Source organism: Oncorhynchus masou, chromosome 20 (assembly GCF_036934945.1).
Source record: "Oncorhynchus masou masou isolate Uvic2021 chromosome 20, UVic_Omas_1.1, whole genome shotgun sequence".
Taxonomy (NCBI): domain Eukaryota; kingdom Metazoa; phylum Chordata; class Actinopteri; order Salmoniformes; family Salmonidae; genus Oncorhynchus; species Oncorhynchus masou.
In genome coordinates this window covers 22,971,228-22,976,721 of record NC_088231.1, presented here as the reverse complement: position 1 = coordinate 22,976,721, position 5,494 = coordinate 22,971,228, and the positions used below count along the sequence as shown (strand labels likewise).

The window sequence follows — 5,494 nt, the reverse complement described above, 5'->3', positions numbered from 1 at the left end:
GTCAAAGTTATTATAGAGCAGTAGTCTCTTACCTTGGGGTGGTCAAAGTTATTATAGAGCAGTAGTCTCTTACCTTGGGGTGGTCAGTGTTATTATAGATCAGTAGTCTCTTACCTTGGGGTGGTCAGTGTTATTATAGAGTAGTAGTCTCTTACCTTGGGGTGGTCAGTGTTATTATAGAGCAGTAGTCTCTTACCTTGGGGTGGTCAGTGTTATTATAGAGCAGTAGTCTCTTACCTTGGGGTGGTCAGTGTTATTATAGAGTAGTAGTCTCTTACCTTGGGGTGGTCAGTGTTATTATAGAGCAGTAGTCTCTTACCTTGGGGTGGTCAGTGTTATTATAGAGCAGTAGTCTCTTACCTTGGGGTGGTCAGTGTTATTAGAGCAGTAGTCTCTTATCTTGGGGTGGTCAGTGTTATTATAGAGCAGTAGTCTCTTACCTTGAGGTGGTCAGTGTTATTAGATCAGTAGTCTCTTACCTTGGGGTGGTCAGTGTTATTATAGAGCAGTAGTCTCTTACCTTGCTGTGGTCAGTGGGGTGCCGTCCACCCATTTCCAGGTCCCCTCAGTAACAGAGTCAGTCAGACCAATCCAGACATAACTGACTGATTTAAACCCATTGATGAATGTCTGTTGTTGAGGAACAGAAAAAGCATTGTTACAAACACATGATGGACTAATAAATAGAGTATCTCTCTCTCTCTCTGTCTCTCACCTGTTCCTCTTCACTGTTAATGATCACCAGATCTGCTCCTCTCTCCAGACAGTCCTGTCTACTCTCCTCCCAGGATTTCTTCTCAGTAGAGAGGTAGTAACAGCTGCAGCCAAACCTTCTCCATCCTTCAGGACAGGACCCTAGAAGTTTCACATTTTTACTGTCTTTGACAGGGGCTTATTTATATAATAAAAGCATTAAAACTCTCACTAAAGGCTTCAGTCATACTAAAGTTATACTTCAATCTGAAGTGGTTCTCCAGCAAATTAGTAAAAATGTCTCACCCCATGTTCAAGAATGGCATTACATTACAACCTCTCACTTTTGGTTATTTTAAAATGAAATGATCTCCAAAATATCGTTATTTTTAAAACAAGCCATGAAAAGTCGTTTGCAATTTCAGTTTATTCCAAATATTATGGTTAAACTCAAATATACTAATTGATTTTAAAAAAACTTTATATTTTATGTAAAGCGTTATAATCTTTCTACGTTATAGAAATAAGACTGGTAGAGTTGTTACACATGCAGCTAACAAAAATATATGGAAATGTCTGTTCTACTCTAAATTAAAACCAACATTGGGGAAAAGATTTTCCATGTACCTATTCCATGGTACATGGTTTATGAACTGATACACAAAACGACGCTGGATTAAAAAAAAGTTTAAATTATTACACACAATTCTTGCAACCAATAGAAGGTTATATACAGTGCATTCAGAAAGTGTTAAATGTAAAAAATAAATCCCCCGTCATCAATCCACACACAATACCCCATAATGACAAAGCAAAAACAGTTAAAAAAACATTTAAAAAAATGGAAATATTACATTTACATAAGTATTAAGACAGTTTACTCAGTACTTTGTTGAAGCACATTTGGCAGCGATTACAGCCTTGAGTCTTCTTGGGTTTGACGCTACAAGCTTGGCACACCTGTATTTGGCGTGTTTCTTCCATTCTTCTCTGCAGATCCTCTCAAGCTCTGTCAGGTTGTATGGGGAGTGTCGCTGCAAAGCTATTCTCAGGTCTCTCCAGAGATGTTGGATCGGGTTTAAGTCCGTGCTCTGGCTGGGCCACTCATGAACATTCAGAGACTTGTCCCGAAGCCACTCCTACGTTTTCTAGGCTGTGTGCTTAGGGTCGTTGTCCTGTTGGAAGGTGAACCTTCGCCCCCAGTCTGAGGTCCTGAATAATACCATGCTATTGTTTGAGGAGAGTGCACAGTTATGAACTTAAATGTATTGATAAACCAATTAGGCACATTTGATACAACATTTTGAACAGAAATGCAATGGCTCATTGGATTAGTGTAAAACTTTGCACATATACTGCTGCCATCTAGTGGACAAAATCTAAATTCCGTAGTCATATATTTGCCTTTCTTTGCATTATAAAAGATGGAAAAAACAAACATTTCTTTAGTATTCTCTTTTACCAGATCTAATGTGTTATATTATCCTACATTAATTTCACATTTCCACAAACACCAAAGTGTTTCCTTACAAATGGTATCAAGAATATGCAGGTCCTGAGCTACAGGCAGTTAGATTTGGGTCATTTAAAACCCAAACATTTCAAAAGAAAAAGGTCCGACACTCCAGAGGTTAAGTAAACAAGGTATCTGTTTTTTATTACATTTGCACCCCCCCCCCCCAAAAAAAACTGTTTTGCTTTGTCATTATGGGGTATTGTGTGTAGATTGATGAGGATAGCCATCCTAAAGTCCAATTTAGAATAAGGCTGAACCTTAATAAAATGTGGAAAAAGTGAAGGGGTCTGAATACTTTCTGAATGCATTGTATATGGGGGGGATACAACCATCCCAGCTCCACAGATTTTGCTGCTTAGAGAAAGAATCATTAGATGAATTGTTTTGGTACTGCCCATATGTGGCTTGTTTTTTGGTCGCAGGTTCAGGAATGACTGAAGAATTGCAACATTTACCCAGAGCTAACTCTGCAGATAACACTGCTGGGTGATTTAAAAAGCCAAAGTCAATCGATCAAAATTATAATAATACTCCTAGCAAAACGTTTTTACTTTATTGTTACAATATGTGGAATCTATGAAACTAGAAAGGTTCCAGATGTTTGTGAAACGTCACAGCACAGTTGAAAAATATGACAAATATGAATCAAAACTGGATGGTGTTCAGATATAGATGGGAGGGGTTGAGTGGAGCTGAAGGATGGGACTAAAAACAAGCAAATTCTAATTATTGTAAAATATGCTCAGTCCATAATATGTATATAGTATGCACAAGCTGGAAGTAGAAGCCTAAGTGTTGTTTTCAGTTGGTTTACAACAATTAGGGGACGGGCGGGACGGTAGGGAATGTGGAATTAATAAGTAAAATATATATTTTTAAATATATATACCGGACTACCAGTCAAAAGTTTGGGCACACCTACTCATTCAAGGGTTTATATTTAGTTTGACTATTTTCTACATTGTAGAACAACAGTGAAGACATCAAAACTATGAAATAACACATGGTATTGAACAAATCAAAATATATTTTATATTTGAGATTCTTTCAAGTAATGATGGAATGTGGTTTCTCTTTGCTTATTTGAGCTGTTCTTGCCATAATGTGGACTTGGTATTTTACCAAATAGGGATATCTTCTGTATACCACCCCTACCTTGTCACAACACAACTGATGGGCTCAAACACATTAAGGAAAGACATTCCACAAATTCACTTTTAAGAAGGCACACCTGTTAACTGAAATGCATTCCAGGTGACTACCTCATTAAGCTGGTTGAGAGAATGCCAAGTGTGAAAAGCTGTCATCAAGGCAAAGGGTTGCTATTTGAAGAATCTCAAATATAAAATATATTTAGATTTGTTTAACCATTTTTTGGTTACTATTTGATTCCATATGTGTTATTTCATTGTTTTGATGTCTTCACTATTATTCTAAAATGTAGAAAATAGTACAAATAAAGAAAAACCCTTTACAGAAAATATATATGGGGGATTGGAAATGGTGCAGACAATTACATGTTTTTATATATAATTATTTAACTAGGCAAGTCAGTTAAGAACAAATTCTTATTTTCAATGACGGCCTAGGAACAGTGGTTTAAATGCCTTGTTCAGGGGCAGAAGGACAGATTTCTACCTTGTCAGCTCGGGGATTCGATCTTGCAACCTTTCGTTTACTTGTCCAACACTCTAACCACTAGGCTACCCTGCTGCCCCTACCCTGCTGCTCCACATTGAAGGAAGCCACAATCTATCTGATCTACCCCATAAAGCTGATCTACCCCATAAAAAAAATAATACAATCTGAGTTCTAGGTAGTTCTGATGACCTCTGATCTCCTGTGGCGTGTGTTGAGCGCAAAGGCAGAACTCCAGTCAATTTAATTTGTTTCTGGTCCTAATGGCCATGGATAGCATTGACAATACTTCTTGAATATGTGAGATAACAGGTCAACTACAGAAACTGTGGATCAGGAAGCAAATAAAAAGGTGGGCCTTTTGCACATATTTACCTTTGTTCTCCCAGTTCAGTCTTTCTATCTCCTTCTGTAGCTGGTCATGCTCCATAGTTGTAGTGTTCAGACTCTTCTTCAACTTGTCTATTTCAGTGGTTCTGGTATTTAGACTACTCTGTAGCTGGTCTCTCTCTTTAGTCAGGGTGTTGTAACTGGTCTGTAGCTGGTCTCTCTCTGTGGTCCTGGTATTTAGACTATTCTGTAGCTGGTCTCTCTCTTTAGTCAGGGTGTTGTAACTGATCTGTAGCTGGTCTCTCTCCTTTGTCGGGGTGTTGTAACTGGTCTGTAGCTGGTCTCTCTCTGTGGTCCTGGTATTTAGATTATTCTCTAGCTGGTCTCTCTCTACAGTTGCATCTGTAAAGGGGAAAAGTCAATCAAAATGTGTAACTGTCTCAACATTGACTACAAATGTTTTAGTAAAAAACAATGTTCACTTACAGGAATCCCACAGGCCTATGATTACAGCCAGTAGAACAAACACTGCAGCAACTCTGGAGGGTCTCTTCCACCACTGAAAATGTTCTGAATAACAAGTTATTAAAGTCAGATCTTTGGTAATGTGTTAATGCGTTTTACTGCATCAGTGTTTTATTTGAGCTGGATTCTGCAGGAACAGGATCCAGCTGCTCTCAGGTTGGACTGATGGATTCCAGAACCTATTTGGTCGGATCCGCTACGTCTCGTGGCATAGAAAATAATTTTTACTGTTTGCAATGAAAGAATTTGAATTAAAGAGCTCAAAGTTAATTTGAGTTTCCTCCTCGTTAATTCTCCTGCGCCCTAAAATAAATGCAGTGTGAAAACGTAGATTTCTATCCCGGGACTGATTTTCTGAGAATACTAAACTTTTCACAACTTTATTACTCATTACGCTGTTATTTCTAACCCGATATGGATGACAATACCTTCAAATTAAAGCTGACGATTTGCACTTTAACCCCATAGTCATGATTTAAAATCCAAACTTTTGGACTATAGAGCCATAAGAAGAAAACATGCTTCACTGTCACAATAACTACGGAGGGCCTGTATGTAGGGGTAAGGTAGAGGCTGGTAGCCTCAATATTAACAGAGGGCACTGTAGGTAGGGGTAAGGTTGAGGCTGCTAGCCTCAATATTAACAGAAGTACTGTAGGTAGGGGTAAGGTAGAGGCTGATAGCCTCAATATTAACAGAGGGTACTGTAGGTAGGGGTAAGGTAGAGGCAGGTAGCCTCAATATTAACAGAGGGCACTGTAGGTAGGGGTAAGGTAGAGGCTGGTAGCCTCA

The 5,494-nt window shown here is 38.6% G+C and overlaps 1 long non-coding RNA gene across 1 annotated transcript; it reads right to left on the bottom strand.

Moving 5' to 3' along the window:
* Positions 1-488: 488 nt before the first annotated feature.
* Positions 489-4,573, bottom strand: LOC135507188 (uncharacterized). The gene is made up of 3 exons (XR_010450619.1): positions 4,223-4,573; positions 716-855; positions 489-630 (listed from the first exon to the last, which is right to left on the bottom strand). It is a non-coding gene; the product is annotated as an uncharacterized LOC135507188 (long non-coding RNA).
* Between the last annotated feature and the right edge of the window lie 921 nt (positions 4,574-5,494).